This window comes from Budorcas taxicolor, chromosome 2, assembly GCF_023091745.1.
Source record: "Budorcas taxicolor isolate Tak-1 chromosome 2, Takin1.1, whole genome shotgun sequence".
NCBI lineage: Eukaryota > Metazoa > Chordata > Mammalia > Artiodactyla > Bovidae > Budorcas > Budorcas taxicolor.
This window is the reverse complement of record NC_068911.1, coordinates 119,029,853-119,054,791: the sequence shown is the minus strand read 5'-3', so window position 1 is coordinate 119,054,791 and position 24,939 is coordinate 119,029,853. Positions and strand designations below refer to the sequence as shown.

The 24,939-nt window shown below is 38.5% G+C and overlaps 1 non-coding gene across 1 annotated transcript; it reads left to right on the top strand.

Annotated features, from left to right (window-relative positions):
• Positions 1–13,939: 13,939 nt before the first annotated feature.
• TRNAR-CCU (transfer RNA arginine (anticodon CCU)) lies at positions 13,940–14,012 on the top strand. The gene has a single exon. It is a non-coding gene; the product is annotated as a tRNA-Arg (tRNA).
• Positions 14,013–24,939: the final 10,927 nt, after the last annotated feature.

Below are 24,939 nucleotides of genomic sequence, written 5' to 3'. Positions count from 1 at the left end.
TAGGACTGGATGGCAGGCCAAGCTGTAGCTACAAGGAATTCTGCAAAAGATCATGAAGCATTTAATGGAACAGGGGTCCTGTCAGAGAGGAGGAACAGGGAAAACAATACATACACCTTCCTATTTCTAGGGACTAATCAATGATGGGTAAGGTGCGGGTTGTTACTACACATGTGCCTTGTTCACTGCACATCTATAGCACTCAGCATAGAGCAACAAAATAAATATTCAATTCTGATTATATATAGATAAGATGCATGCTAAAAAATGACTAAAAACTGAGATTAATTCATTCATGTGATTCATACAAGGTAATCAATTGAATATTTTAATATTCGTCAGTTCAGTTCAGCTCATTAACTCAGTAATGTCTGATTCTTTGTGACCCCATGGACTGCAGCATACCAGGCTTCCGTCTCCATCACCAACTTCCAGAGCTTGCTCAAACTCAGGTCCATTAAGTTGGTGATGCCATCCAAACATCTTCTCCTGCCTTCAATCTTTCCCAGCATCAGGGTATTTTCCAATGATTCAGCTCTTCATATCAGGTGGCCACAGTATTGAAGCTTCAACATCAGTCCTCCCAATGAATATTCAGGACTGATTTCCTTTAGGATCCACTGGTTGGATCTGCTTGCAGTCCAAGGGACTCTCAAGAGTCTTCTCCAACACCACAGTTCAAAAGCATCAATTCACCAGTGCTCAGCCTTCTTTATGATCCAGCTCTCACATTCATATATGACTACTGGAAAAATCATGACTTTGACTAGAGGGATCTTTACTGGAAAAGTAATGTCTCTGCTTTTTAATATGCTGTCTAAATTAGTCACAGAAAATCCCATGGACAGAGGAGCCCGGTAGGGTGCAGTTCATGGAGTCGCGAAGAGTCGGACACGACTGAGCGACTTCCCTTTCACTTTCATGCATTGGAGAAGGAAATGGCAATCCACTCCAGTGTTCTTACCTGGAGAATCCCAGGGATGGGAGCCTGGTGGGCTGTCGTCTATTGTCGCACAGAGTTGGACACGACTGAAGCGATTTAGCAGCAGTTTCTTCCAAGGAGTAAGAATCTTTTAATTTCATGGGTGCAGTCACTACCTGCAGTGATCTTGGAGCCCCAAAATATAAAGTCTGTCACAATTTCCATTGTTTGCCCATCTATTTGCCATGAATTGATGGGACCAGATGCCGTGATCTTCATTTCATGAATGTTGAGTTTTAAGCCAGCTTTTTCACTTTTCTTTTCACTTTCATCAAAAGGCTCTTCAGTTCCTTTTCAGTTTCCTCTTCATCTGCATATTTGAGGTTATTGATATTTCTCCTAGAAATCTTGATTCCAGCTTGTGCTTCATCCAGTCTGGCAATTAACATGATATATTCTGCATATAAGTTAAATAAGTCAGGTGACACTATACAGCCTTGACATATTCCTTTTCCAATTTGGAACCAGCCAGTTGTTCCATGCCCAGTTCTAACTGTTGCTTCTTAATCTGCATACAGATTTCTCAGGAGGCAGGTAAAGTGGTCTGCTATTTTCCCCCCTCTTGAAGAATTTTCCACACTTTGTTGTGATCCAGACAGTCAAAGGCTTTGGCATAGTCAGTAAAGCAGAAGTAGATGTTTTTCTGGAACTCTCTTGCTTTTTCTATGATCTAATGGATGTTGGCAATTTGATCTCTGGTTCTTCTGCCTTCTCTAAATCCAGCTTGAACATCCGGAAATTCACAGTTTACGTACGTTTGAAGCCTGGCTTGGAGAATTTTGAGCATTACTTTTTACTAAATTCTTAGTATTTGCACTCTTTTCCAGGGTCTGGAGGTGTTAGATAATGATTATATATGAAAAATGGATCTTCTTGCAATTATGTACATCAGGTCAAGTTCAAATGACAAGAATTAAGAAAAAAATTTGTATCCCTAAAAGCCAATATGAATTTATATCAAATTGCTGTTGTTGCACTTGTTGCTGTTGCTTGAGTGAGTGAGGGTGAGTAGATCTTATCTTTCTAAGTATGTGCACATGAGACCCTTAAACAAGAGTGAACTGAAGAGATTAAAGTCTGGACCTGAGCTAACTCCAGGAGAAGTAGTGAGAAAAGTGTGTGTCTCCATAAACAGGATACAGTTGCCTGAGGAAAGAGGGCTCTCCATTCAAGTCTGTAGTACAATTACTGGGAAAATGAGGGACCAATCCAGGTGTCCTCATCGAAGGAGAAGTGCAAAATTAACCAAATGAGGTTAAAGCCCAATGCCACTTATGTAACTAAACATGTATCTACTTTATACATTTCCCATGAGCATATACAAGCTAATTAGTATATTTTTCTATGGGGAATAAATGGAAGAAAGGGGAATTGACCAAGCAGAGGGCTTGCATGGTACAAGTGTGCCATGTACTAGAAACACAATCACCATCTACTGATCAAAACAATTCCTTTACTCTGGATGAGGCAAGTGTTAAGTCAATGAAATTTCAAAGAGGAAGAAAATTAAAAGTGCAGGAGAAAATTACTACCACATCTTAAAGAAGGCTCTCGGCAGTGCAAATTCCTTTATAAATGATTGTCCTTACTCCCTGGTGTACAGAGAATAAAGGACAAAAGTGCTCATCTAGAGTTGGAAGGCTTTCTTTCAGTTGACCCCAAGCTAACTTCTGGCCAAGCCTATTACTTTCTTTACCTGTTTTTCCTGTGTGTGGGCCAAATAAAATTAATTATCACCTCTCATTCATTATTTGAATATCTATCACACATCAGGTAACAGACAGTCATCTTAGCCTACAAGGACCTGAAATTCCAGTGATGGAAGATATAAAATAAATAGTAAAATTTATAAATAACTGAAATGTATGATGCTCCAGAAGGTTCTATGTATGCTAGACAAAAAAGAAAATTCAGGAGTAGAACTCAGAGTAGGGGAACTGGACTTGCATGGGACAGATGATGGAATTAATTATAATATCACCTCATTGAGAGGATGGAACTGGAATAAAAGTTTTAGAAGCAAGGGAATCACCAAGCAGGTTTTGAGGGAAGAAATTTTCCAGGCTGAAGAAAGATCTATGGGTAAGGTTAATGTGTAAATGATTTGTGTGAGGTACAAGACCAGTTGGCATGAGCAGAGTGAGGCAAAGAGAAAAGATTGGAAGGACATCCGAGACACCAGCCAGACCAAGATGGAGCTTGTGGACTTGGTTTCTACTCTGAGTGAATGGAGAGCCAGAGGAGGGGGTGGTAGATGGAGTACAGGATATGATTTTGCTGTTTGTTTGTTTTTTTTATTGCATGTGATGAAAATGATTAGAGAGGGCAGAGAGTAATAATGATGCATCAGGCAACTGAATTCAAACTAAAGGGAAGGACCAAGTTCTGTTCTTTGATAAATTTTAACCCTTTGTAAAAACCTTTCTTGTTCAGCATCAACTCATTTTTATGTAAATATTGGAATAAAGCTTATCTGTGAATACATTTTAAAAATTACTTTGGTTTTAATGGCTCAATTCATGTTAATCCCACATTCCCAATCTATCCCTCCCCCTTCCCTTCCTCATGGTAACCAAGTTTACTCTCCAAGTCTGTGAGTCTTTTTCTGTTTTGTAATTAAGTTAATATGTACCACTTTTTTATTACACATATAAGTGATATCATATAATATTTGTGTTTCTCTTTCTTCACTTAGTATGATCATGTTCAGGTCCATCCATGCTGCTGAAAGTGGCATTATTTCATTCTTTTTCATGACTATATAGCACAGGGAATTTTGCTTAATACTCTGTAATAATCTAAATGGGACCAGTTCTGATGAGATGGATGAAACTGGAGCCGATTATACAGAGTGAAGTAAGCCAGAAAGAAAAGCACCAATACAGTATACTAACACATATATATGGAATTTAGAAAGATGGCAATGACGACCCTGTATGCAAAACAGCAAAAAAGACACAGATGTGTATAACGGACTTTTGGACTCAGAGGGAGAGGGAGAGGGTGGGATGATTTGGGAGAATGGCATTCTAACATGTATACTATCATGTAAGAATCGAATCTCCAGTCTATGTCTGACGCAGGATACAGCATGCTTGGGGCTGGTGCACAGTGATGACCCAGAGAGACGTTATGGGGAGAGAGGTGGGTGGGGGGTTCATGTTTGGGAAGGCATGTACACCCGTGGTGGATTCATGTCAATGTATGGCAAAACCAATACAGTATTATAAATTAAAATAAAGGGAAAAAAAAATAAAATAAAATAAAGAGTAGATACATGTGCATGTATAACTCAGTCACTTTGCTGTACAACTGCTGCTGCTGCTGCTGCTAAGTCACTTCAGTCATGTCTGACTCTGTGCGACCCCATAGACAGCCTCCTACCAGGCTCCTCTGTCCCTGGGATTCTCCAGGCAAGAGTACTGGAGTGGGGTGCCATTGCCTTCTCCGGAAACTAACACAACATTTTCAATCAAATATATAGCCACCAGATGCAAAGAACTAACTCATTTGAAAAGGCCCTGATGCTGGGAAAGATTGAAGGCAGGAGGAGAAGGGGATGACAGAGGATGGGATGGTTGAATGGCATCACTGACTCAATGGACATGAGTTTGAGTAAACTCCAGAGTTGGCAATGGACAGGGAGGCCTGGTGTGCTGCAGTCCATGGGTTCACAAAGAGTCAGACATGACTGAGTGACTGAACTGAAATGAATAATATAAAATAAAAATTTTAAAACACGAAAAGTCTCCATCCAGCTTTCCTGTTAAGGATAGACTGTAGAAGAGGCAAGGTTAGAATCAGATTTCTTAAAAGACTACTGCAGCAATCAAAGTCAATGATGTCTGGGGTAGTTTGGTCTGAAAGTATTTTGGGGTAGAGCCAATTGGATCCCTGATAAGCTGGACACGGGCTGTCAGAAGAAGAAAAATTATGTCTCTAAGGTATTTAGCTTGAGAATTAGAGCATGCATCTGCTGAGTTAGGAGAGGCTGCAGAAGGAACAGTTTGGATACACTGAGATTTTGACAATCATAAGGCATCCTTCTAAGGGAGTCCTTTGTCCTCAGGGCTCATATTCTATCTACCCAATTCTCTATCTTTCATCTCTTTTTTCTTTTCTCCAATCATTTATCCATCAAATCCCAGCTCAAAAATTTTTCTTCTAGAAGACATTCTTTATACTTACCACTTATATAGGGAAAAAAAATAAAACTTATTTAAACCAGAATCAATTGCATTAATTTGTCCATTCATTCTTATCCAATTCTCATCCATTCCATTAAGATCAAGCAACACATTTTTTAAAGAAGTTGCAGCTATAGTGGAAAGGAAGTCCAGGAAGATTAATGCCTTTGTGGAACTTTTATTCTAGTTGGAAGAAAGAGAAAAAAAATCAAGAAATAATTGGAAAAGGAATTTCAGATAGAGACAAGTGCTATAGATAGATCATGACATTATGAAACAAGGTGCCCAGAAATGAAGGGACATCTCAATAGTCTCATCAGAGAAAAGCTGTCACAGGGAGCAAGGGTAGAGGTGACACAGGGAAGTTAGGAAGGTGTCTGACATACAATGATAGGGACATTGGAATATGCGGAGCTGCCCAAAGTGAGTGAAAAGCCAGTGTACAATCAGAGAAGTATGGAAAGGTTTGCTATGTACAGAATAGTATTCAGGGCAGGGAGACAGAAGTTCAGCCCACAAGGAATGGGAGCAAGCCAGAAAACTGCCCTGGAGCCAGATTGCCCAGTGCCTTAACTCTGGAGAGGAGTTCGGATTTTGTTCCTGAAGGTGAGGAAAAGTCATTGCCTCTTCTAGTCTTAAACTTTCTTGAAGACAGAGCACATGAATGATTCTGGATAAGAAGGAACGTTTTATTTCTTGTAAGTGTCAAGGAAATCCCATCATCAATAATAATAATAACTACTCATTATATATTCTGGATCATCACCTTTTATGTACCCTAGTGATACCATTCCCAAATTCTTACAAAATCCTAGAAGTCACTATCGTCTTATAGATCCATGAAAATGAGACTCAGACAGGTGACTCACCAAACTTCTGGTGAGTGCAGAACTCCAGCTGGATCAGTCCCATACTGGAGTGATGCAGTGCAAAATAACAGGGTTGTTCCTGAGCCCAGTCTGTTCCCCTAGAGACCAGCACTGCTTTCCTTGTACCTGGTTCTATGTGCAGCTTTCAGTGCAATTAGGCATATAATGAATACTTATGTTGACCAAGATAATGCTATTTTCTGAAAAGAATAATGAATATATAGAATAAGTTGTTGAACAAAGAGAATCTACTGGGGCATGTGAAATTAAAATGTTGCTGGAAGGTCAAAATTAATTTTGAAGACATTGGTAGAAGAGAGTTTTACAGAGAGAAAACTGAGAAAATAAAAACTGCATGAGTTCAATGAACAAAAAGGGCAAAACATCTATCTAGAGGTATTTTGCCTTTGCCGGAATTCATTAACTTTTATTTTGGCTTCAACTCTTTCAAAAAGTTCTGCCTTAAGGAATTCTTAATTTGGATTTAATGTGGCCCATGGAAGCAAAGTGAGGACTGGAATGGCTCAGAGGCTGAGCAGATGCTGGGAGGAGTCTAAGACCACCCAGAGAGGTCCAGGATCAATGGGGTGCTGGGGGTAGAGCAGGAAGGAAGGACTATTTTGATATCAGACAGTGTGATTATAACTGCCTGTGAGCCAGAATCAATCTTTCTTATAAAGGCAAATGACCTCAAAAAACACAGCACCCAGAAACTCCACATTTCTCTTGTCTGTCTCTGTCTTTTGACAATTGATAAAGTCTAAACACTGCAAGAGTTTCTCAGCAGCAGAATCAGAACTCAGTATTTTCAGATCCTCAAGAATTATGTCATGACTCCTCATCAAACATTTTAAAAAGTCTACATTTTTTTCATAAACAAACATATGACCTTTTAATTAATCAGAAAAGAAGAAAGGAAGCAAAGTCTTGATAACTTCCACCACACAAACAAGTTTTGTATTTTATAACATATTTCTTTTATTATTTCATTATGTGGGTATCATTTATTGAGCTTCACACTTGTTGCTTCTCTTTATTATTTTTTTTAATTTGTGGAAATTTGTACTACATACATGATAGAAGGATTATCTATTATAAAATGTTTGTTAAAATTACCTTCTGGATTCCAGGTTGCTTAACTTTGAAGAGTGGCTCTGCTATTACCAAACAGAAATTATAGTAATTCCTGGATAGTAAGTGCATAATGAATAACCACACTCACAATAATAGTTGTCATTATTGTGGTTTTTTTTAAGACATGTTCACATAAATGTTCTTATATTTAAGTATTCTGGTACAAGAAAAGTTATGTTACTAGTGAAATTTTTTTAAAAGTCTTATTAGAATTTGAGCACATTTTTTTTTTTTCATATAATGTAGAAGATGCTGCCAGTCGTCATTGTTTTGTGCACACCAAGCCCAGAAACTTTCCATTGAAGACATCTGTAATTCTTATGTCCTGGGTCTGTCTATAACCTCTAGAACATATGTCATGCACCCAGTGAGCCGTAAGTGCTGTAGAGATACTGTCTCTATGAACAGTCCTCCACCAATGACAGAGCCAAGAGCAAATAAAGACACCAGTTTCCTGGTCCCTTGGGTGGAACAACACTGAAGTACACCTTGTGTGTCTCATGAAGTCTCCAGTAGGACTGAACCCCAGTTTCCTATAGTGACAAGCTGTTTACAAACTATATATTTTTTAGTGGCTTATCTCCTTGTCTATTTATTTCATTTCTTTGCTCCTTTTACTGTATTTCCTATAATCATTCCTCAGACAAACAACTTGGACAAATCCTTAACTCGGAGTTTATTTCCAGGAAAATTCAATCTGATACATATTATCAAAGTTTTTTTTTTTTTTTAATTGCACTCTTTTGAAATACACATTATAATGACCACACAGTATTCAATTGAAGGGTATATGATATTTTTTTACTAATATTCCACTGTTGTGCATTACATTGTTTCCCCATTTCAATATTAAAAAACACTGCCAGAATGAATAAATGAATATCTTCTTGTAAAAAGTCTTTAAAAATCAAGTATAGTTTTCACAGTTAGATTATCCTCAAGTAAGGAATTAATATTGGTCAAAAAACACAAGCTCTTAAATATTTCTTGAGTATATATTTTTAAATTGATTTCCAATAAGTATTCATTACTGTCATGAAAGAGGTAGGATGCTCAAAATTCTTTAAAATTTTGTTTTCATGGAGTACACATTTTAATTAACCGGTACTCATTTCAAAATGGAAGTGAAAGTTGCTCATTCGTGTCCGACTCTTTGCGACCCCATGGACTGTACAGTCCATGAATTCTCCAGGCTAGAATACTGGAGTGGGTAGCCTCTCCCTTCTCCAGTGAATCTGCCCAACCCAGGGATTGAACCCAGGTTTCCTGCTTTGTGGGCAGATTCTTTACCAGTTGAGCTATTAAGGATTTCATTTCAAAGAATAAGTTTATTTCCCATTATCTTTTTAATGTTGGAGAGAATAGCATGGTTGATAAGAACCTCACCTCGGAGCCAATTAAATCCATCCCAGAGCTGCTTTCTAGTTTAGTTCACTGCTCACTTAAAATACCATGTGATCCTTCCCACAAAGGCTTATGGGAAAGTTATCAGCTGCATTCTTCCAAAATCTCCCATTCCCTTTTCTGCACAATGCCCATGCTTCAGGGAAGCATTTATAACATACAGCCTACTAAACAGGATAATAATCACTCCTATTTGTATATTGCAACTTCCTTGTATACTCAACTCCTGAAACAGAGTAGACCTTGAAAATATATTTAAGGAAAAAATTGGGTCATTTGTTAAGATGTGGATGGACCTAGAAAGTGTCATATAGAGTAATCAGCAGAAAGAGAAAAATAAATATTGTATATTAGTGTATATAACTGGAATCTAGAAAAAAGCCATCAGTTTAACTCAGTTCAGTGGCTCTACTGCTGCTGCTAAGTTGTTTCAGTCGTGTCTGACTCTGTACGACCCCACAGACGGCAACCCACTAGGATCCTCTGTCCCTGGGATTCTCCCGGCAAGAATATTGGAGTGGGTTGCCATTTCCTTTTCCAATGCATGAAAGTAAGAAGTGAAAGTGAAGTCGCTCAGTCGTATCCAATTCTTTGCGACCCCATGAACCACAGCACGCCAGGCCTCTCTGTCCAACACCAACTCCTGGAGTTCACTCAAACTCATGTCCATCAAGTCAGTGATGCCATCCAGCCATCTCATCCTCTGTTGTCCCCTTCTCCTCCTGCCCCCAATCCCTCCCAGCATCAGAGTCTTTTCCAATGAGTCAACTCTTCGCATGAGGTGACCAAAGTATTAGAGTTCCAGCTTTAGCATCAGTCCTTCCAAAGAACACCCAGGACTGATCTCCTTTAGAAAGGACTGATTGGATCTCCTTGCAGTCCAAGGGACTCTCAAAAGTCTTCTCCAACACCACAGTTCAAAAGCATCAATTCTTCAGCACTCAGCTTTCTTCACAGTCCAACTCTCACATCCATACATGATCACTGGAAAAACCATAGCCTTGACTAGACTAATTTTTTGGCAAATTAATGTCTCTACTTTTTAATATGCTATCTAGGTTGGTCATAACTTTCCTTCCTAGGAGTAAGCATCTTTTAATATCATGGCTGCAATCACCATCTGCACTGATTTCGGAGCCCAAAAAAGTAAAGCCTGACGCTGTTTCCACTGTTTCCCCATCTATTTCCCATGAAGTGATGGGATCAGATGCCATGATCTTCGTTTTCTGAATGTTGAGCTTTAAGTCAACTTTTTCACTCTCCTCTTTCACTTTCATCAAGAGGCTTTTTAGTTCCTCTTCACTTTCTGCCATAAGGGTGGTGTCATCTGCATATCTGAGGTTATTGATATTTCTCCCGGCAATCTTGATTCCAGCTTGTGCTTCATCCAGCCCAGTGTTTCTCATGATGTACTCTGCATATAAGTTAAATAAGCAGGGTGATAATATACAGCTTTGACGCACTCCTTTTCCTATTTGGAACCAGTCTGTTGTTCCATGTCCAGTTCTAACTATTGCTTCCTGACCTGCACACAGGTTTCTCAAGAGGCAGGTCAGGTGGTTTGGTATTCCCATCTCTTTCAGACTTTTCCACAGTTTATTGCAATCCACACAATCAAAGGTTTTGGCATAGTCAATAAAGCAGAAATAGATGTTTTTCTGGAACCCTCTTGCTTTTTCCATGATCCAGCAGATATTGGTAATTTGATCTCTGGTTCCTCTGCCTTTTCTAAAACCAGCCTGAACATCTGGAAGTTTATGGTTCACATATTGCTGAAGCCTGGCTTGGAGAATTTTAAGCATTACTTGGCATAGATGAGCTTATTTGCAAAGCAGAAATGAAGACACAGATGTAGAAATAACTGTATGAATACCAAGGGGGAAAGGGGCTGGTGGGAGCAATTGAGAAATTGGAATTGATACATATATACTATTGTTACTATGTATTAAATAGATAACTAATAAGAACATACTGTATAGCACAGGGAACTCTGCTTAATGATCATGGTAACCTGAATGGAAAGGAAGTCCAAAAAGAAGAAGATATATGTATATGTACAGTTGATTCATTTTATTATACAGTAGAAACTTACACAACATTGTAAAGCAACTATACTGCAATAAAAATTAATTGAGAAAAAAGAAAATGAGAATATTCAGACCAATCTTAGTCAGGAATAAAGATAATTATGCTGGTATTGAAGGAGGAAACAGACAGAACAGGCTCCATCTTGAAAGAAGGACTCTATCTTGGGCTGGACTATGGACTTTGATCTATATGCCCCATATCTATGGAAACAGCATACCAACTGGAAATCCAGACCCCCCTAGATGGAAGAGCCCCAGGGCTCATACCTAGACTCTCTGTCACCTAAAAGAATACACTAATTATCTGTATAATCAAATAGAGTCATAAATTCTATTATGCTTATTGGGTTAAGACCACAGGCCTATTGATAATTGTCCACTGCTAACTACCTAGGCCTAAGGAATATGAATCACTGGTTATCTTTGACTGTATCTTTCTTTTCCTTTTTTCAGACTAGTTTCAGGGAATTTGGGGAGGTGGGTTTGCGCACGTACATTTAGGGTATATAAGGTTTTCACAAAAACTGGTCGGGGTCCTTGGCTAACAGGAGACTCTGCCTTGGGCCTGCCGGTGTAATAAACTGCACTCCACTATCTGCATTGTCCTTCTGAGTAAGTTTTTTCCCACAACATGTGGCTACAACAGTATCACTAAAAACAAACAAACAAGAGAAAATTTCTCACCTAAAATGTACCAAATATTTTGCATGAAATTTATTCAGTCACGATAATGATTCAAATTAGACATTGACAGTTCTATTTCTAGATATTGCAGTTCAAATAATGTCCCTGCCAAAATGCATGTTCAGAACATAAGAATATGACCTTATTTGGAAATAGGCTCTTTGCAGATGAATTAGTTAAGTATCTTGAGATGAATTCACTTTTGATTTAGGATAGGATAGCCCTTAAAATCCAATGGGAAAATAAAGAAAAAGAAAGCATTAGTAGTGTTCGACTCTTTGAGATCCCATGGACTATAGCCCACAAGGCTCCTCTGTCCATGAATTCTCCAGGCCAGAATACTGAAGTGGATAGCCATTCCCATCTCCAAGGGATCTTCCTGATTCAGGGATTGAACCCAAATCTCCTGCTTTGCAGGCAGATTCTTTACCATCTAAGCCATCAGGTAAGCCCAAAAAAGTGTATCCTTATACGAAGTGAAGTAGACACAGAGATACAGGTAAGAAGGCCATGTGAAGTGTGGACTAAGAAGTATATTCACAACCCGAATATTCATAACCCGAGAGTTATTTTATTTGATGGGTATGTTTAGAACTCCAAGCCTGAAAGACAACATCTTAGTAGCTCTGAGAAAACTGCTCCAAGAAGGCTGGAGTAGAAGTCAGGCTATATAAAAGTTTGAAACAAAGGGAGCAGGGAGTCTGAACAACAAAGATCAAGTATCACACTAAGGAATTTAGCATTTTATATGTGGGAATATGCAAGCCCCTGGGCTTACTGAATTCATTTCATTCATATGTACCATGGCTCTCTGGGGTCAATTCTGTTTCCTTGGGTCACCTTACTCTGCATTCCCTCAGCTCCTCTGTAATCACTACAGAGGGTGGCAGCAGGATCACTGTTTGGGAGCTCTCATTCACAGCCAGAAATCACTGATGGTTGTGACATTTCTTTTTATTAATATGGCAGGGGATATTTTCATTTCACAGAAGACAGAGGCAGAGATTATAAGTATGCTACAAGCCAAGGAGTGTCAGGAGATGCCAGAAGCTGAAACAAACCAGGAAGAAATCTTTTCTGGAATTTTCTGAAGGTGGCCCTGGCCATATTCTCAATTTTAAGCTCTTAACCTCCAAAACTGAGACTAAATTCCTGTTAAGATACTCAGTTTGTGGCAGTTTTTTATGACAACTTTAGGAATGAATGCTCTGGGTGAGGAAAATGATGCTCTGAGCATGTCAATTCCCTTCTTTGAGTTTCAGTTTTCAGAATACCGGTATATGAAGGAATTTGGATTTTCCTGGATTTCTAGGATAAATACCACATGTTGAGCAAAGTTTCCCAGGTTATCAGGGATAGACAACAGGCATTCTACAGCACATGCACAGAATGAGGCAGACATAGACAAAACAGTGGGTTTAAGATACAATCCAAATTAGCTTAATTTTAACATTCCCTTCCTTTTAGAAACAGCTTTTGTTAAATCTTCCTATCCCCTCCTCCTTTGGCAGTTTCACTATTATGAAAAATGATACAGTGAGTTGGCCTGTGACTCTTATTTTCATGATCTAATAAAAGTACCCACATGTTTATAAGTCAATCAGTCACCTATCTCTGCATGTGAATTCCACTTTATAACAACAGAACATACTCTGATGACACTAACACTTCCAACCTCTCTCCTTCAGAAATGTTAAAATAGTATGACCTGTTTCCTACAGCCTTAATCACACTAAAAGAGCACCCCTTTTCCTACCATGGAGGAATATAATGCTAAACATGTAAGAGATTATTTATTTAAAAGCATTTGAAGTTTCCCTAGAGTGAATTCTTTAATTTTAGGCAATAGAAAGACTATGTTGTTTTTTGGGACAGTAGAGAGAAATTTGAGGTGGAACTTATCCATTTGCCATCATGAAGGAAAGATTTGATTTGGCAAAATCTGAGTTTTCAACTGTCACTTTCTACAGAATTGTTTTGATTCATTTCACCGTCCAAATACTGTATCTTGTTCTGATCATAAACCCTATGTTTCAATTTCCTAAAATTGTCCAGAGGTTATAATATATATGTATGTATACATATATATAAAATCCCAGGTGACACAGTGGTAAAGAATTCACCTGCCAAACAAGGAGATACCAGAGACCAGAGACGCAGGTTTGACCCCTGGGTTGGGAGATCCCCTGGAACTGGAAATGGCAACCTTCTCTAGTATTCTTGCCTGGAAAATTCCATGGATGGAGGAGCCTGGTGGACTGCAGGTGCTCAGGTGCACACACACACAAAAAAAGACACATATAAAATACTAAATCATCTTATTCCATTACTTTATCTCTCATTTCTTCCAATAGAATAGGAAGCAGTTAGGAAGGGAAATCAATGATATGATATTCCAGACATGAATCCTCTCACCTGACTCAAGATTAGAGGTCCTCTGAAGGTGAAAAGAGAAGCAAACTTGAATACAGTGAGAAAAACCATTACATCGTGTGATACTTAAGTAACATCTTTATTTTAAGGCTAGTCTACCACTTCCTTATTACCCAAAAGTTAGAGAGAACTTTTCTAAAAAGATAGAATCTTGGTTCTTCTCTGATGGTCCAGTGGCTATGTCTCTGTACTCCTAATGCAGGGGGCCCAGGTTCAATCCCTGGTCAGGGAACTAGACCTCACATGCTGCAACTAAACATTGCCACAACTGAAAGATCTTGTATGTGATGCCTGGTGCAGCAAAAATAATAATAATAATAAATAGTTTTTAAAGTAAAATATAGGATCTACTAATGAATATGAGATGTTGGACAAGTCAACAGGCTTTCAGAGCCTCCAACTCCATGAAGTTATTGTAAGTTTTATTTGTGAAATTATAACTAAAAACAGCTAGTACCATAACTAAATATTTGGGAAATTCAACAAAATTAGTAAAACTCACAATCTTAGGGCCACAAAATCCAATAATAATGGAACAATAGACTTGGGCTTTTGTTTTTATTATCAGAAAATCTCGGGCACCAAAATATGCTATTCGGGATGAGGCCCATAGGGTGCTCAGCTAGCTAAGATTATAATTTCTAGAGAAGATTAATTACTAGCTAGACCATCACTGTCCTCCTCCAGACCCAGCAGAATAATCTGCTAGTTGGCCTCCTCTTTTTCACATATGCAGTATTTCAAGATTATCTCCAAAATCAACAAAAATGCCATTAATTACTACATAACCTTTATTCATTTTCCTTGTGTAAGGGATAAATTTCCAAACTACTGACAGTGGCCTTCTGGGTTTTTCATATTCTGGTGCTTATACACCCTCCATGCCCAGCTTGGGCCCTTCCCCACCTTGTTCACCACACTCCATACTTACAGATTTTCTTTCAGTCCTGGAAAAGCTCAAACTCTTTCCTACACCAGACTTTAACATATGCTCCCTTGCTGTAACTTGAATGCTCTTCCCTCAATTCTTGACTAAGTCCTGTTCATCATTAAACTGTGAAATGAATATCCTCTACTTTTGGAAAGACCCAGACTATCTAGAGTTTGTTCTATCTGTACCTTCCAAGAACATCTAGAATCTAAGCCAAGAGTCTCAGATGAACCTCAGTTATTATCTATATTGATTATCTGTTTCTTTCCCATCAGTATCTTCTATAATTACTGTGGTTACTTGCTTTTTATCCTTTTTAATGCTACATAATGTAGGTGCTGTGAAGAGGGAATTACTGTCTCTCTGACTCACTACTGCAACTCCCAAGCCTAGTGTAGATTTGTCCTACATATTTATCACTTAAATGAATGTATGGGATGGGAGAGGAAGAAGCCTACTAGAGTAGGTTGAATAGAAAGTGGAGGGTTCAAAGATAAATCACACTTGAGACTATTTCTGTGAATTTGAGGCAGACAGTTATATAAATAGCCAAACAGAAATGAATAAAATTCTTTATTTTTCATTTTAAATATGAAGTTTGCCAGCATATGTCTATGTGCTAGTGGAAATGATTCTACAGAAATATGGACGCTTATGCTTCAGGAGAAGCAGTATAACCAAATAGAGGGGATGAGACACTGGCCCTAGATGTGTGGGAATTGGCCTTTGGTAGGGGAAGGAACAACTCTTCCTTTGTATTCAGATTAAGAATGTGAAGCTGAATAGAGTGAGACTACCAGTTGATGATAGGAAAATGATGTAGTTTGTCTTTATTGATTTCTTTTTATTCCAATGTCATTTGAGCAACCTCATATTTGAAACAGGAGGTAGAAGGAATGGGTTGGAAATATTATGGGGATAGATGTTATATGAAACTTATTCCTAGGGTGAAAATGATTCTTCTAGAAAAACAGAGAGAGTATCAATGATAGTATTGAGTGCCCATTTGACTTGTACCATAGCTTTGAAGTGAAGCCACTGAGAATGTTTGTGTAATTTTTCCCAACAGCACAGCACCCAGCAGAGGGTTTTACTCTGCACTTAGACTGTGGCAAGTGTCATAGTGCTTGTCATCAGAAATACCATTAGTTCAATGATTTCAATGAATGAAGCTTGTAAGTATTTTAATGCACTGACTCTGAGTAAACTTCAGGGCTTCTCAGGTCCTTACTAGAATATAGTAAAGAAAGAGAGGTAACATACTTTTAAGTATTTTAACATGAATTGGTCATTATTATTATGCCCATTTTTACTGATGTAGCAAACTTAAGCTTAGAGTGTTGACCATCCAAGTTTATACAGTTTAGAAGTGGGATAATTGAGAATTTGGACAAAAGATACAAAGAGACTGAAAAATCCTGCTCCCATTTCTGAGCCACCTGGAGCAAAAGCACTGGGTTGGGATCAAAAGGAGGATACTGTGCATGCCCCCTGCACATAGCAGCACAAAGGGGTGGGCAAAACACCTAAACCAGTCCTCTGATCCAACCCTTGGGCATAGCCCTACCCTCAACTCATATGAAGAGCCACCTTGGACCCCCTTGAGGAGAAAGCAAGTAAGGGAACCTAATACTTGTTCTTGCTCTCTCCTGCTGCAGCAGGAGCCCTGATAAAGCCTTGCCTGAAAAAAAAAAATGAAGAAGAAGAAAAGAAGCACATTGGCTCTGACATTATATCAGCAGTCACATACAGCAATGAGAAACATAGAGGTTATACTGGAGGGAAAAGGAGACAGAGGACTCAGCTGAAAGATCAAGGCTCTAAGTCAAAAGAGAGTTGTGTGTGCCCAAGGCACTACAGTAAAGAGAGGCTTTGAGGGCACTTGGTAAGTTGCATCCAAGCTCATCTTACTCCCAATGCTCAGAGCCCAGAGAGTCCCTGACAACATGACATATTTTTATTTTTATTCAGATAAAAAGTGAACCACTTAGAACTGAGCTTGTGGTTCACTCTCCATGGTGGCACCTGCCTCTCTTGGTCAGCCCCTCACTGTTAAGTGGCATCTCCTCTAAAAACATTCTGTCCTTGACAATCTGCCGCCTTCATGTTCTCTTTATTTAAACTAGACATAAGCCAAAGTCCTTCGTTTTTATGTAACCAATACAAAAGAACAAAATGCTTCTCAGATATTGGGTCCAAGTGTGCAAGTTGAGAGTGACATATTTACATCACGTCAGAAATGAAAAAGGACTGCTTTTTCTTCTTCAAATACATATGTTCTCATAAAAACATTCTAAAAAGTATATTGTTTATGAAAACTATGCCTTGGCTCATTTTTGTTATTGTTAATGGGGCCAAATTCAGGAGTTACTGTTAGGAGAAAGACGCCTGATTTTCCTTAAATGAAGTCAGTTCTTTCAAACATAATTTTACCTTGATATAGTGAATTCTGTGTTAAGTGGAAATTTAAGGCTAGTAACAACAGACATCAATCTGATCTTATTTTAATGAGGAGGAGAATAATGCCTTCAGTCTACAAGTGATCATATACTGGGAGTTAACTGTTGAGTGTGCACATTGTCGTATGAGATGAGTTCTCATACGTGATTCCAGCAGCGCTGATGCCTCAGTGAGTGTCTTCTCAGTACTGGGAAAGTTTAGGCACTTGCTAGAAATGAAAATTGGAGAAGGCAATGGCACCCCACTCCAGTACTCTTGCCTGGAAAATCCCATGGATGGAGGAGCCTGGTGGGCTGCAGTCCATGGGGTCGCTGAGAGTTGGACACGACTCAGTGACTTCACTTTCAGTTTTCACTTTCATGCATTGGAGAAGGAAATGGCAACCCACTCCAGTGTTCTTGCCTGGAGAATCCCAGGGACGGTGGAGCCTGGTGGGCTGCTGTCTATGGAGTCGCACAGAGTTGAACACGACTGAAGTGACTTAGCAGTAGCAGCAGCAGAGATGAAAATAGTCAGACATTGCCATACAATGCAACTGATGAAATTATACTTTCAAATAGTATGCAATGAAGTTTTTCATGTTTGTTATCCTAGGGTAAAGCCATTTAACTGCTTTTCTAATTTAATCTTTACAACAAACCTCTGTAAGCTAACTCAGTTTTATGAATGAGAAGAATAAAACTCTGATATGTCAGATGAATCTGTTAACATCACAAAATTGGAAGGTGGCTGTCCTATGATTCCAATCTAGGATTTCTGCCCTCATGGACTTCATTACCGTTCTATACTGAATGTCTTAGGGAATTGTGAAGACCCAAATCAGGATGCTAAGTTATTTCCTGAAATCTGAAGAGCAACTTTGGGATTAAGTGATATAAAATCAAGGCTAAAAACCAATTAAATGTGGTAAATATAAAAGGCTTAACCCAAACACCATGCTTGAATACTGTTCTAAAAATTCTGTAGTTCTTAGAGTCACAAATTGATAGGGAAGTAAAAAAACACCAAGATCTATCTCTTCACCTAGATAAAAGTTGCAATGGAAAATCTGTCTGATGCAACTATTTTAGAACTCTAGAGTTTATGGAAAGCCTACAACTTCCAGATGAAGACTTAAACAGCAAGTTGTGGTTTAATTCTGACAATTTAACTCCTAGTTTACTAGCAGCAACCCATCTGATACCCCAACCATGTGTCAAGCATCCATGCAAGTATCCCTGAAGCAGAAGCCAAAAGGATGGGCAAAAATGACGCTGTCCTACAAATACTGGGCATCTGTCCTGCTTCTGATCACAGAGGTGCAGACCAGAGGTGGGCAGTCACTGTATTTGCATCGACCCCAATGTTGCAGAATCCTCTTCCCCAGACTGAAGTCACTTTCAAGGAATTTAAAGGACTGGTACTCTTTTATCTCCTTTCAGTTTTCTCTTTTTCCCCTTTGTGGAAATAAAAAATAAAAAAACAATTAAAGCTAGGACATTTAAAAGCAACTGTATGTGTGGGGAAATATAGACCATGTGTGCCCAGGGAAAGTTCTAGTAAAGACCTGAGAAGATCTTAAGTTGAATCTCAGGCTTATCCTCAGGAAGAAATAGCTTGAAATAATTTTAAAAATAAGCAAAGCAATCACAAAATCCAGCAAACCCCAGGGAAGGGGAAAATCTGATTTCCAGCGTTACCACATTATTGAGTTCAAATGTCTAACTTTCAACAACAAAACAACAAAAATCACAAAGTTTACAAAGAAACAGGGAAGTACAGACAGACCATTAAAAAAAAAAATTAAGTAAAAAGAAACATTCCCGGGGCAGGGGGGAAGGGTGGTGGTGGGCGGGAATCTTATGGAACATATAGTAGACAAAGATGAAAACAACTTCTTAAAGGTACTCAAAGAACTAAAGAAAAATGTGAATAAAGTCAAGACAATAATGTATAAACAAAACAAAAATGTCTACTAAGACATAGAAAACTTAAAAAGAAACAAAAAATAAATTTTGGAACTGAAAAGTACAGTAACAGAAGTGAAAAGTTTACTAAAGGAAGTCAAAGGCAAATTTAAGCAGACAGGAGAATCAGTAAACGTGAAAATAAGCTAATGGAAAATATCAACTGTAAAGAACAGTAAACAAAATTTGAGAAAATTAAAAAAGGCATAAGTGAGAGTGTTAACAGCCTCAGGAGGGAGGTCAGAGGTCCCCAAGGGGCAGGAGGAAATAAACTGCAAATGGCAAATGCCTTTTTTTCTTTTCTCTTCTAATCCTGTGTTGTCATGGCTACACCTGGTTTGCCTGAATTTAACTTTCTCAAACCTTGAGCTAACAATGTGTTTTTCTCATGGAAATGTCTTTCTTAAGATATGTTAATGACTATGTATTTGCTTGGAAATCCTCCTTTCTTCACGATTCATGTAAATTGTTTTATGGCTGAGGATGACTCACCTTGTGCCAATGCTATTTCAAAATGCATGTTGTGGGTGAGGGGCCTAGTGCAACTCTCTCAGTTTTGAGGCATTTCGGTTCTCTAATTAGCAGCTTGCTAGCAGGTATATTGGGGAAGGAAATGGCAACCCACTCCAGTGTTCTTGCCTTGAGAATCCCAGGGATGGGGGAGCCTGGTGGGCTGCTGTCTATGGGGTCGCACAGAGTTGAACACGACTGAAGCGACTTAGCAGGTTAGCAGCAGCAGGTATATAGCTCCTTGATAAAAGCTAGCAAGGGGGGAGTCTTCTGTCCCCTTCTGATGTCTATATCAGAAGCTTTCACTGTCTCTTTTATACTTTAATAAAACTTTGCTACACAAAAAGTTCTGAGTGATCAAGCCTTTGTTATACCCAAGTCGCGAAATCTCCCAATGACCACCAGGGAGCCGATATCCGATGCAAAAGCAAGAGAGTTTTTATTACCAAGCTCGAGCTGGGGCTCCCACCCATACCGACGCAGCAGCTATAGGGAGGAACCCTGAGATCTTGGTTACATTGCTTATATAGGGTATCTTGTGCGAAAAATTCAAAAAACGGGAGTCTCCGGGTCTGATTGGTCACCTTCTGGTGAAGGGTTAGGTGTTGAGTTCTGATTGGTTCTCATTTCCCAGGCTTGACTCGAATTTCCCGGGCTGGCCAAGGGTTCTGATTGGTTCGCAGGTGGTGGGGTGAGGTCAGGGGATTTCCAAAGGCTCTTTTCCCAGAACCTTACAAAATGGAGTAGCTTAGATTCTTCACCTTGTCTCTGGCCCCAGATCAAATTCCTCTCCTCTGGAGGCCACAAATCCTGGTGTCATTCGCAGCTCATAGCAGCAACATTTCATAAGGAAGTTGTGGGACTCAATCAAATGGACAAATATAGACCTTGTGGTGGTCCAAAATGAAAAAAAAAAAAAAAAAAGAGGCAGAGAGGATATTTTAAAATAATAGCTAAACACTTTCCAAATGAATATGATAAAATACATGAATATAAAGATGATGAACTACATGAAGTTTAACATCCAAAATGCTCAGCAAATTCCAAGTGGAATGAGCTCAGAGACCACAACAAGTTATGTTATAATCAAACTTTCAAAAGCAAAAGATAGGAGCTTGAAAGCAACAAGAAACAAATGAGTCAAAGCATACAAGTGATGCCCCAAAAGAAAATGATCAGATTTCTCATCAGGGACACTGAAAGCCAGAAGGTAGTGAGCCCAGATATTCAAAGTGTTGAAAATAGAAAAGAGTTGTCAAGAAGAATTCTATGTCTGGCATAGCTATCTTTCAAAAGTGAAGAGGGATTCCCAGCTGAAAAAATAAAATTACAGTATCCTCAAAAATAATAAAATACTTAGGCATTAACTCAGAAAGTGAAAGACTTGCACAATCAAAATTTAAATACATTCTCTAAGGAAATGAAGGAGTCATAAGGAAACAGATACCGTGCTCATGGATTGGAAGACAATGTTGTTGAAATGTCCGTAAAATTCAAAGCAATCTACAGACTCATTGCCAGCTCTATCAAAATCCCAATGATGTTGTTTGCATAAATAGAAAACTCCATCCTAAAATTCATATGGAATCTCAAGGGACCTTGAATAGCCAAAGCAATTTTGAGAAATAACAAACATGCAGGACTCAATTTCTGATTTCAAGCCTTACAATAAACCTATAGTAGTCAAGACAGACTGCAGCCATGAAATTAAAAGATGCTTACTCCTTGGAAGAAAAGTTATGACCAACCTAGATAGCATATTGAAAAGTAGAGACATTACTTTGCCAACAAAGGTCCATCTAGTCAAGGCTATGGTTTTTACAGTGGTCATGTATGGATGTGAGAGTTGGACTGTGAAGAAAGCTGAGTGCCAAAGAATGATGCTTTTGAACTGTGGTGTTGGAGAAGACTCTTGAGAGTTCCTTGGACTGTAAGGAGATCCAACCAGTCCATTCTGAAACAGATCAGCCCTGGGATTTCTTTGGAGGGAATGATGCTGAAGCTGAAACTGCAGTACTTTGGCCACCTCATGCGAAGAGTTGGCTCATTGGAAAAGACTCTGATATTGGGAGAGACTGGGGGCAGGAGGAGAAGGGGACGACAGAGGATGAGATGGCTGGATGGCATGAGAGACTCCATGGATGTGAGTCTGAGTGAACTCCGGGAGTTGGTGATGGACAGGGAGGCCTGGCTTGCTGCGATTCAGGGGATCGCAAAGAGTCGGACACAACTAAGCGACTGAACTGAACTGAATCAAGACAGGGTGTTACAGTTGAAACAAAGAAACAAACAAATAAACAAAAAGCAAGCAAACAAAAAACCCCAGACATACAGACCAGTGAAATGGAAAAGAAGGCTCATAAGCAAACCCACATAAATGCAGCTAAATTTTTTTGACAAGCTTGACAAGATCAGTCAATGGACTGACAGTAAATGTCCATCAGTGAATGGACAAAAGCCATTCAATGAGAAGACAGTCTTTTCAATGAATTATCCTGGGACAACTGGATAACCATATGCAAAATGATGAAGAAGGACTCTTACTTAACATTATACACAAAAATTAATTCAAATGGATGAAAGGTCTACATATAACATCTAAAATCATACATCTCTCAGAAGGAAACCTAGGACAAAAACTTCATGTCATTGAATTTGGCAATAATTTCTTGGATAAGACTCCAAAGATGTAGGTAACACAATTAAAAAAATAAACATATTGGACTTCATGATATTAAAACATGTGTATACCAGCAACACTATAATTAGAATAAAAAAGTAACCCACAGTATCGGAGAAAATATTTGAAAATTTTATATCTGATATATACATCCAGAATATATAGAGAAATCCTAAAACTCAACAACAAAAATATAGAGTACCTAATTCAAAAATATGCAAAGGACTTGAGTGGATATTTCTCCACACAGTACATGCAAATGTCCAATATTCACATGAAAAGATGCTCAATATCAGTAATCATAAGTGAAATGCAAATCAAAACTACAGTGAGATACCAGCTCACAGCCATTAGGAGGCTACTATTCAAGTAAAGAAAAGAAAACAATTGTTAGTGAGAATTTGGAGAATTTAGGATCCTTGTGTATTACTAGTGAAAACTGCTACGGGAAACTATGGTAATTCCTAAAAATAGAATTTCTATATAATCCAGCAAATCTACTTCTTGCATATACCCTAAATAATTGAAAGGAAGATCATAAAAGAAAAATTGTATGTCCATTTTCATTGTAACATTATTCACAATAGCTAAAATGTGGAGGCTCCCCAAGTACCCATGGACAGGTAAATGGATAAATAAAATGTGTATACATACAATGGAATATTATTCAGCTTTAAGTGATAAAGAAATTCTGCAATATATTACAACATGCATAAAACAATATTTTGTTAAGTGAAATGTCAGTCACAAAAAACAAATATTGTATGATTCCATATATATGAGGCACTTTAAGTAGTCAAAATTATAGGGATTAAAATTATAATTGTGGCTATTAAGTTGGAGTCAGGGGGAAAAAGAGGGTTACTATTTAGAGGATACAGAGCCTCAGTTTTTCAAGATGAAAAGATTTCTGAAGATGGATGCTGGCAATGGTTTTACAATATTATGCATGTATTTAATACCACTGAACTATACTTTAATAATGTTTAAAATTGCAAACCTTATGTTATATATTTTACTACAACAGAAAGTTGAAACAAAATAAAATCCTGTAGAACTTAACTCTCAGTTTAGTTTTATTTGCTCTTAATATTGTGTATGGATGAACAGGCTTGGTAGAGCCCAGGATCAGGGTCACTTGGACACCTGTTAATGGGCCAGCCGTCTGACCATCTGTGGATATATTGATCTATAAGGGATGCTAAACTATCAGTGAAATAAATAGAAAATATAGAGCCAGTTAACATGGGTTACTTCACATAATTCAAACAAATGGCAAATTATAAATTGGTTTATCTTGCATTCAGTAGATATAATAAAGCTCTTGTTTTGAACATTTGCATAGAACAGGAAGAAATTATTCATCATTTATTATAAACTACTGCTGCTGGGGAGGAAGCATCCTAGTAACCTTTCTTTTAGTGGGTATACATGATAATCTCAAAAACAAAGGTATTTGCCACTCTTGGAAACAGTTTTAAGGAACAGAAAATAACATAGCTGGGGCAGAATGAAATGACTGGGAGAGAAACCCAAAAGCCTGTGGGAAGAAGTCAGAAAGAGATATCAGAAAAGTAGTCAAGAGCTAGAACACCTTAGCAGGAGACAGAAAACAGAGACATAGCTGCTGATGCAGTGGGGAATGGATACTCTTCCAGAGCTCAATGCTGGGCCATGGGGACTCACCTCCACCTCACTTACTGAATCTTCAGTAAATTCTACTTTTCTCCTAATTTCCTAGACAAGTGCAGTTTTGGAGGGAAGTCTAAAAATTATGAACAGAAGGCTTCTTATATGTGAATAATAAACATAAATAATAAGGTATTCAATTTCAATTTACTTAAAATTTAGTTTTCTCTGTTTTGAATTTAATAGAATGTTGAGTTAAAGGGGAGCAGATATGAGCTTACCAAGAGCATCCTAATGTTCTGCTTGGCCTCAGGCAGATTCAACTTAGTTTATTTACCAGTGTGTGTGTGTGTGTGTGTGTGTGTGTGCTAAGTCGCTTAAGTCGCATCTAACTCTTTATTACCCTATGGAATTTAGCCCTCCAAGCTCCTCTGTCCACGGGGTTCTCCAGGGAAGAATACTGGAGTGGGTTGCCATGCCCTCCTCCAGGGCATCTTCCTGACTCGGATCAAACCCGCAACTTTCATGTCTTCTGCATTGGCAGGTTCATCATCTGGGAAGCCCCTTACTTACCAGAGACCTATTCAAAAGACGTCACTGTCAGTCCTTTCCACGTACTAATTAAGAGATACCCACAGCTGTGTTTAACTAAATCAGAATAGTATGAGCCATGATTAAAACAGCACCCCAGGGCAATACAGCATGATATTTCACCTCCTAAAAATGAAGCTTTTCCAGCTTACTGGGGATTTTGTTGGCTTTGGGTTTTCCTATAAAATAATTCACTAAGCTGAGAATTAGAGAGTAAATATTAGAAGATGGAGTCTAAAGAGAGACATGACCAGGATTTGCAGAAAAATGGCACAAGCTTTGGTTGGTCTCCCACATGGTAATTCTATAGAGAACAAGCCTCTGAGGAACAGGCTCTATTCTGCTCTTCAGATGTATTTTTCTCAGCTTGAGGAAGACCAATAACTCTTTCTGAAACAGGAAACAAGAATTT